The sequence below is a fragment of the Salmo salar genome, chromosome ssa09, assembly GCF_905237065.1.
Source record: "Salmo salar chromosome ssa09, Ssal_v3.1, whole genome shotgun sequence".
Taxonomy (NCBI): Eukaryota; Metazoa; Chordata; class Actinopteri; order Salmoniformes; family Salmonidae; genus Salmo; species Salmo salar.
Window position 1 is genome coordinate 90,188,158 of NC_059450.1, and position 10,318 is coordinate 90,198,475.

The window sequence follows — 10,318 nt, forward strand, 5'->3', positions numbered from 1 at the left end:
CAAGTTCCTTTCCAAGCTGCTCCAGGAACACTCTCCTCTTGTTCCTCTTATCAGGCATCCAGGTAGGGTTGATCTTGTTCCATATCACGAAGGCATTGTATGAGGACACATCAATGAAGTTATGGAAGATGACCAGGGGCCAGCGGGCAGTCATCCTCCTGCAGCTGTAAGTTCCTATCAACTTGTCCAGGTTGTCCACGCCTCCTTTGTTGTGGTTGTAGTTCAGGATGATGGCTGGCTTCCTGTTCTCACGATCACCGATCTCAGCCGTTTTGTGCAGTGTGCTCAGGAGGACCACATTCTTGTTCCTCTTTGGGAGGTAAGAAACTCGAGTGGTGGTGAGGGTGAAGGCAAACTTTGATTAGAAGGCCTCTCTTCCCCTTGTTGTGAGGAGTGCAGGGTGGAGCCCAGGCTTGTTCTTTTTAACTCTGCCAACCATGGTGATCTTCCTCTTCATGAGCTGCTGGCTGAGTTCAATCAGTAGCACACATAATCTCAATTTCTCATTGTGCGTGGGTGTGTGTGTTTGTGTGTGTCTTTGTGGTGTGTAAATGATTTTATAACTGCCAGGTCAAAAATTACCCTAAGACAATCTTTGTACCCTGGTGGTGTACAGCTTGCATGGAAGTATGAACAAAGGTGATGTTTCACTTTTTCTAATGTTGGGGTCACTCTAAGGAAAGTCATCAAATTTCAAGTTGACAAAATATAATTTAGGGGGTTTTCTCTGCTGTTTAACATAGTGGCGGGTCATTTTTGACCGTTAAAACAACACAAGGGTTAAGGTCATACCATGGATCATTTTGATATTTAATTTTGAATTTTAAGACCCCTTGAAGTATCAAAAATAAATATGAAAGGCCTTATTGCTATTATCCCATTCTTTTATTTGATTTTTACCCCTTTTCCTCCACAATTTTGTGATATCCAATTGGTAGTTACAGTCTCGCTGCAACTCCCGTACAGACTCGGGAGAGGCAAAGGTCGAGAGCCATGCATCCTCAAAAACTAAAACCTGCCAAGCCGCACTGCTTCTTGACTCACTGCCCACTTAACCCGAAAGCCAGATGCACCAATGTGTCAGAGGAAACACAGTACAACTGGCGACTGTGTCAGCGTGCATGCACCTGACCCGCCACAGGAGCACGATGGACCTCCCGGCCGGCCAAACCCTCCCCTAACCCGGACGACGTTGGGCCAATTGTGCGTCGCCTCATGGGTCTCACGGTAGCGGCTGGCTGCGACACAGTCCGAAATCGAACCCGGATCTGCAGTGACACCTCAAGCACTGCAGTGCCTTAGACCGCTACGCAACTTGGGAGGCCGTTATTAGCCCATTCAAACATATTGAATAATAGATTCACTACATGGTACAACAGATAGTGTCTGTCCTATATCTGAGAGATATATGTATTTAACCCCTTATTGGCAGTAAACAGTCTCCATATAATGTTACACAAATGTTTTCAAATGGTACTGGGTGACCTTCAGACGAGTCCTCGTGAGAGTCTCATCATTCCACAGAGGGGTCATAATATTGTGTATCCCAAACTGTTTGGACGCAACAGACGATTTTGTGAGAAGACCGTTTTTCGGGATGTCTCATGGTCTGTCAAACCCCTCTCTAGCTTTGTCACCTTTCACCCAAGATGTGGAAATGCAACATCGGTGGATGCGGTGGATTGAGACACATCCAATACAAGCAAATTGATATCTCTATCTTAAACTGACAGATTTTTTATGGGGAATTTTTATTATGCTAATTATTTTCCACAGGGGAGCGCGGACATCGAACAAAAAAAACTGATTTGAGTGGCCTATATTATTTTCTTTGTAGCATGAATATATACATCTCAAAACATACTATATGTGCAGAAATTGACCATGATAATGAAAAAAGTTAAACCTTCAAATAACAAGGAAAAAGCATCAAATTCTGAGTTCTATGTCCGTTACAGAAGGTTGAGACTCAGAGGACCAGCGGTGGTCAACCTGAGGTATTCCTCATCATTGACATAGTTCTGATGTTTAGAATGACTTGTAGGACAGGGAAAGGGATGAGAGACAGAAAGAGCGAGAGACAGCGTGGATAGATAAAGAGATGGTTAGAGAGAGAGAGAACGAGAGGGAGAGAGGCAGAGACATAAATAAATAAAGAGACAGAGGGAGAGCGAGGGAGAGATGGAAGGTACCATGGCTGTCTATGTCTCTGTGCCGTCCCAGGAGTTTGGCGAGGGGGACGGCAGAGAGTGGTGGAGTGCATTGTGGGTAGAACATGTCTGACAAGCCGCATCAGCGCGACTGACACTCGATTGAGTCAGAGTGCCAGACATAGCCGGACGCAATGCATGGAAACTCAAATTACTGACAGTTTATCAGGGTAGGAGGACAAAGAGACAGAGAACATCACTGTGTGTATGTCTGTGTGTTACCATTCATTCCACTCACATTTAAAAGCATCTGTTGCTCACTATCAGCCTCTTAGATGAGGGGTGCAAATTTGTATTTTGTTTATTTTTTATCCAGTCGGATAAACACTCCAAATAACCTGTCCGACCGCTTGGAGGCGTCCGCATGGTCCTAAAGCACACTGTTGCCTCGTTTCGTATCACATTCCAATGATAAAGTTGGGGGGGACAGAAATGCCATTTCAGAATGTGGAACCCTGTTTAGATCAGAAACAACTCTGTGGTTAGAGGAGAAGACCGACAGCTATAGTGTTAACTTCTTGGGGACCCCTTCCCGTTCTTATCCCGTTAACGGGATTCATTTTGACAACAGCCAGTGGAAAATCAGAGCGTCAGAGCACAGCTAAAATCTCATAATTCCATTTTCTCAAACAATAAACTATTTTACACCATTTTAAAGATAAACTTCTCGTTAATGCAACCACATTGTCCGATTTCAAAAAGGCTTTACGGCGAAAGCATAAAATTAGACTATGTTAGGACAGTTCCAACACAAGAAAAACCACACAGCCATTTTCCTAGCAAGGACAGGCGTCACAAATACCAGAAATTCAGCTAAAATGATGCACTAACCTTTGGCGATCTTCATCAGATGACACTCTTAGGACATTATGTTACACAATACATGTATGTTTTGCTCGATAAAGTTCATATTTATATCCAAAAACAGCATTTTACATTGGCGCGTAATGTAGAGAAATGTTTTCCCTCCAAACCTCACGGTGAATGAGCACAATGAGCACACATATTACAGAAATACTCATCATAAACTTTGATCAATATAGAAGTGTTATGCACAGAATTATAGATACACTTCTCCTAAATGTAACCGCTTTGTCAGATTTCAAAAAAGGTCCACGGCGAAAGCCCAATTTGCAATAATCTGAGTACAGCCCAGAAGACACCAATAACAAGCAAACAGAAACCCGCCATCTTGGAGTCAATAAAACTAAGAAATTACATTATAAATATTCACTTACCTTTGAATATCTTCATCAGAAGGAACTCCCATGAACCCAAGCTCCACAATAAATGTTCGATAAAGTTCATATTTATGTCCAAATAATCCATTTTGTTCGCGCGTTAAGTTCACAATCCAAATCCACAATGCGCATGCTTACTTAGTCCAGACGAAAAGTCAAAAAAAAAAAAAGTTATACTACAGTTTGTAGAAACATATCAAACGATGTATAGAATCAATCTTTAGGTTGTTTTTATCATATATCTTGAATAAAATTCCAACCAGACCTATCCGTTCTCTTTCTGAGTGAATATGAACTCAACTCGCTCCCAAGTCCTTGCGCGTGACTGAGCCCATGCCTTATAATGGGACACCTACTTCCTTGTGCTGTTATTCTCATCAAATTCACCATAGAATCTTCAAACACCGTTCTTAAGACTGTTGACATCTAGTGGAAGCTTTAGGAAGTGTAAAATGAACCCTAAGTCACTGTACACAGTCAAGGCAATCACTTGAAAAAAACTACAACCTCAGATTTTTCACTTCTTGCTTGACTTTTTCTCATGTTTTTGCCTGCCATATGAGTTATGTTATACTCACAGACACCATTCAATCAGTTTTAGAAACTGTTTTCTATCCAAATCTACTAATAATATGCATATTCTAGTTTCTGGGCCAGAGTAGTAACCTGTTCAAATTGGGTACGTTTTTCATCCGGCCGTGAAAATACTGCCCCCTAGCCCCAACAGGTTGTGTCTCGCTGGGAATAGGCCAAGCTTAGATGAAGACTCTATACACCTTTAGGCTGAAATGTTGTTGAAATGTTTTTAAATCATTTGATTTTACATGCACCTACTGTATACATTTTGGAGTGAAGTAATATTTATCATATATATCTCACCTGCAACCCGTAATAACACCATGATTTAGCAATATGCAAGCAGGACATTTGTTGATTACCAGGAAAAAAACATCAAGAAAGGTCTGACAATTGTCTATCAAAAGCAAATAATGAATTACATTGTTATACAAATGATTACATTACACAAGGCATAAGCTTAAAGCCGTTCTCCTGTACTTTTGTATACTTTTTATCCAGTAGTTCTGAAAGTAGCACTCATGAGCTAAGTGAGGTCCCTGAAAATGGCATACTATGTGCAGATACTGTATGTGCACCACACTCTGCTGTGTGTGCCTCTTGCTAGCTGTCACTCAACTGTTAAGGGGCTGAAGCTCATTGACTAGAACTGGAATTGTTAGGCGGCTGGCCTATGTAGGGGAAAATGTAAGGAAAATGGCAAAGCACAGCTTCCAGAAAAACAATTGCACTCAAACTAGGGATTTTGTGGCTAATTTATGTAAAACAGTAATTCTGCTCATAGATTATGCATGTATGAACTACACATTGACGCATCCAGCCCAAAGCGGGAGGTTTAAAACATTATTTAGTCGTTTTGGAGCATGTCTTTAAGATATAAGGTAATACTAGCATTAACTAAACACTCATAATCTGGGCATGATCAGACAGGGAGGAGGAGAGAGGTCGTAGCCTGAAAGACCATGCCCCAAAGCTCTTGGGACAGGAGTTAGAAAGAGAGAGAGAGGATCTCACCAGTGCAGGTCATGAACAAAATAGAAAGAGACCATGAAGCTGAGACCCTTTTATAAGATCTGTAATATAGTAGTAATAATGTTAACCTCCAATCTGAACCTCTGCTAGCCTGACGTGAGACAGACCGGGGGATGGAGATAGATAACGCAGCATTCCTAAGACAACAGACAGGAATCCTTTTATACAGTTATAAAGCCTTCCCTGTAGCTCAGTTGGTAGAGCATGGTGTTTGCAACACCAGGGTTGTGGGTTCGATTCCCACGGGGGGCCAGCACAGAAAAAAAAAAATGTATGAAATGTATGCATTCACTACTGTAAGTCGCTCTGGATAAGAGCGTCTGCTAAATGACTAAAATAAAGAGAGAGGGGGTTGGGCCGGCCTACAGTTTCATTTCATTGTAATTCTCTTCTACTGGAACCTAAGAGTTTGCATTCACTAACAGATCAGAGACATTTAATTCACTAACAGATCAGAGACATTTAATTCACTAGCAGATCAGAGACATTTAATTCACTAGCAGATCAGAGACATTTAATTCACTAGCAGATCCGAGACATTGAATTCACTAGCAGAACAGAGACATTGAATTCACTAGCAGAACAGAGACATTGAATTCACTAGCAGAACAGAGACATTGAATTCACTAGTAGATCAGAGACATTGAATTCATTAGCAGATCAGAGATATTGAAGTTTCACTGAGAACAGAAATATTGAAAAGTAACCTGTCTTTTCTGGGTAAAACTTCTTACATAACAGGAGCTTCTTTTAGATCAAAGAGTATTTCTGATATTCAGCCCAATTTTAGTCTAGACAATGTCCTTCCATTACGCAAGCAAAAAAATCCCCCAATACCGCGAAGAAAAAATAAAACTTATTTCAGTCCTTCTCGCCGACTCAAGATTTCTTTAACCTCTTACATCTAGACGTTCCGCTAGCGGAACACCTGCTCCAATATCCAATGATAGGCGTGGCGCGAATTATAAATTCCTCAAAAATACAAAAACTTCAATTTTTCAAACATATGACTATTTCACAGCATTTTAAAGACAACACTCTCCTTTATGTAACCACACTGTCCGATTTCAAAAAGGCTTTACAGCGAAAGCAAAACATTAGATTATGTCAGCAGAGTACCAAGCCAGAAATAATCAGACACCCATTTTTCAAGCTAGCATATAATGTCACAAAAACCCAGAAGACAGCTAAATGCAGCACTAACCTTTGATGATCTTCATCAGATGACACACCTAGAACATTATGTTATACAATACATGCATGTTTTGTTCAATCAAGTTCATATTTATATTAAAAAACAGCTTTTTACATTAGCATGTGACGTTCAGAACTAGCATACCCCCCGCAAACCTCCGGGGAATTTGCTAACAATTTACTAAATTACTCACGATAAACGTTCACAAAAAGCATAACAATTATTTTAAGAATTATAGATACAGAACTCCTCTATGCACTCGATATGTCCGATTTTAAAATAGCTTTTTGGTGATAGCACATTTTGCAATATTCTAAGTACATAGCCAAGGCATCACGGGCTAGCTATTTAGACACCCGGCAAGTTTAGCACTCACCATAATCAGATTTACTATTATAAAAGTTTGATTACCTTTTGTTGTCTTCGTCAGAATGTACTCCCAGGACTGCTACTTCAATAACAAATGTTGGTTTGGTCCAAAATAATCCATCGTTATATCCGAATAGCGGCGTTTTGTTCGTGCGTCCCAGACACTATCCGAAAGGTAAAGAAGGGTCGCACGCATGGCGCAATTCGTGACAAAAAAAATCTAAATATTCCAATACCGTACTTCGAAGCATGTCAACCACTGTTTAAAATCCATTTTTATGCCATTTTTCTCGTAAAAAAGCGATAATATTCAGACCGGGAATGTCCATTTAGCTAAACAGAGGAAAGAAAACAAAGGTTTCGGTCGACGCGGGCACGAGCCTGAGTCTCACAGTACTGTAACCAGCCACTACCCAAACGCGCTACTTTTTTTCAGCCAGAGCCTGCAAAGCCACGATTCAGCATTTTACCGCCTTCTGAGAGCCTATGGCAGCCGTAGGAAGTGTCACGGGACAGCTAAGATCCTCACTCTTCAATAAACAGAGACAAGAAGAACGACACCTTGTCAGACAGGCCACTTCCTGCATGAAATCTTCTCAGGTTTTTGCCTGCCATATGAGTTCTGTTATACTCACAGACACCATTCAAACAGTTTTAGAAACTTTAGGGTGTTTTCTATCCAAAGCCAATAATTATATGCATATTCTAGTTACTGGGCAGGAGTAGTAACCAGATTAAATCGGGCACGTTTTTTATCCAGCCGTGAAAATACTGCCCCCTAGCCATAACAGGTTAATGTCAAACATGTTTTAAATTCGCGGGGTGCAATTGCTCTGTATCATTTTGCTCAGCGCTTTTTCCATCTTCTATCCCTTTGCTTTTGTCTCTATATGTGTGTGTGTGTGTGTGTGTGTGTGTGAGAGAGAGAGAGAGAGAACATCTTTCTGAGGTGGAGAAGGACTGCAGGATTAATTTTGGTCTGGCGGGATTACCCATAGGGTGCACTGTATAGGGAATAGGGTGCCATTTCCGATGCAGCCTGTCTGGGCCCTGTAAAGAAGAGCGGGGGATTATTCATGCACCAATGCTGGAGTTGTTGGAAGCACATCCTATGTTAAGTAAAACACTGCATTTATCTTCTATCATCGAAGCAAAGGTGTGTGTGTGTGTGTGTGTGTGTCAGCAGGTTTTCTATTTCCTCCTGTAGTCCTACAACAGGATCAACAGCTGAAGTAGTGGTGTGATAAATGTAAGCAACAGACAAACAGTTTGTCTGAAAAGGTCAATACTGTTAATTACTGTCCTCTGATGGATATAAACCTCAGTGTGTTTGTGTGTGTGTGAGGTTGGAGTGTTTGTGTGTCTGTGTGTGTGTGGCTATGAGTGTGTGTGAGGTTGGAGTGTTTGTGTGTGTCTGAGGTTGGAGTGTGTGTGTGTGTGTTTGTGTGTGAGGTTGGAGTGTTTGTGTGTCTGTATGTGATGTTGGATTGAGTGTGTTTGTGTGTGTGTGTGAGGTTGGGGTGAGTGTGTGTCTGTGTGAGGTTGGAGTGTGCCTGTGTGTGTGTGTGTGTGTGTGTGTGTGTGTGTGTGTGTGTGTGTGTGTGTGTGTGTGTGTGTGTGTGTGTGTGTGTGTGTGTGTGTGTGTGTGTGTGTGTGTGTGTGTGAGGTTGGAGTGTGTGCCTGTGTGTGTGTGCCTGTGTGTGTGTGCGGTTGGAGTGTGTGTGAGTGTGCCTGTCTGTGTGTGTGTGAGGTTGGAGTGTGTGTGTGTGTGCGTGTCTGTATGTGAGACTGGAGTGAGTATGGGTCGGTGTGTGTGTGGTTGGAGTGTGTGTCTGTTTCTGTGTGTATGTGTGTGTGTCTGTGTGAGGTTTGTGTGTGAGTGAGGTTGGAGTGTGTGTGTGTGTGTGTGTGTGTGTGTGTGAGAGGTTGGAATGTGTGTGCGTGTCTGTATGTGAGACTGGAGTGAGTGTGTGTCTGTGAGGGTGGATTGAGTGTGGTTCGGTGTGTGTGTGAGTGTGTGTGTGTGTGAGGCTGGAGTGTGTGTCTGTGTGAGGTTTGTGTGTGTGTGTGAGGTTTGTGTGTGTGTGTGTGAGGTTTGTGTGTGTGTGAGGTTTGTGTGTGTGTGAGGTTGGAGTGTGTGTGTGGTTGGAGTGTGTGTGTGGTTGGAGTGTGTGTGTGTGTGTGGTTGGAGTGTGTGTGTGTGTGTGTGAGGTTGGAATGTGTGTGTGTGTGTGTGAGGTTGGAGTGTGTGTGTGTGTGTGTGTGTGTGTGTGTGTGTGTGTGTGTGTGTGTGTGTGTGTGTGTGTGTGTGTGAGGTTGTTTTTGTGTGTGTGTGTGTGTGTGTGTGTGTGTGTGTGTGTGTGTGTGTGTGTGTGTGTGTGTGTGTGTGTGTGTGTGTGTGTGTGTGTGTGAGGTTGGAGTGTGTCTGTGTGTGAGGTTGGAGTGTGTCTGTGTGTGTGGTTGGAGTGTGTGTGTGTGTGTGTGTGTGTGTGTGTGAGGTTGGAGTGTGTCTGTGTGTGTGGTTGGAGTGTGTGTGTGTGTGTGTGTGTGTGTGTGTGTGTGTGTGTGTGTGTGTGTGTGTGTGTGTGTGTGTGTGTGTGTGTGTGTGTGTGTGTGTGTGTGTGAGGTTGTAGTGTGTGTGTGTGTGTGTGTGTGTGTGTGAGGTTGGATCTCTGTAAATAAATGGCTTCCCTAACAGAATGGTACCATGTAGATGTCCTAACGCTCCATCACCGCCCCTCTGAAGATGATACTGTGAAACCAGTATTTTCAGTATTCTCTAGCATGGTCATTTACAATTCAAGCATGGACACGTTTGTAGTCTATTATCTGTGAAATGGCCAGGCCATTCGCTCAGTGTTGTTTTATGGGAAATGAGAATGTGTGTAATGTGTAATATCACAGCCCCTTCTCCCCTCTTTGTCCTCCTTTTGTTTAATCGACTCATGAATAATTCAAACATTGAAATCGGTCCAATATCTCTGACTGACAGTCCTGTTATAATTATAGACTACACACTTTATTAGGATTACAAATTAAAGCAAAAAATATGTTTATGTGTGGAAAGAAAAATGTCCTACATTTCTATGGGATCATTTCTGGAAGCAGACAGAACAATTTAACGACAGAGACAGAGACACCTAACGAGGCACTAGAATGTGGAACATCTCTGAAGATCAAAGAGAATAGTTCATTTAGTTGAGTCATTTAGTTCTGTCTGATGGAGGAGTTAAGTCATCGTTTGATCATGTCTATCTAAGATTACAGGTTCTACTCAAAACTTTGCCTGACCTGTTTCCACTGAAATGGTTCACCCTGAACTGTGCTAGCTAACATTAGCTTAATTATTTGCTAGCTTGGTTAGCTCTTTGCGAGCTATCTGTGTTAGTGTTTGCGATGTCATTTTGGCTAGTTAGCTAAATTGTAAAGGTTGCATTTTGTCTATATCCATGCTGTTACATTAACCAAATGGTTGGATAAACAAATAATTTGTGAAAGCACAATGTAATGCAGCAGAAAAACATGGGGTGATTTTAGAACTCTCGAACAACATAACAGAAACATTTTAATTGGATTGGCTGTTGCGTGCAATTTTAATCGCGTTTGAGTTGCTTCATGTAACAGCAAAGTTGCGTGAGATGTCACTAGAGAAACAAAAATTGCTTGAAAGTTGCTTCGTGTAACTCCAGTCATAG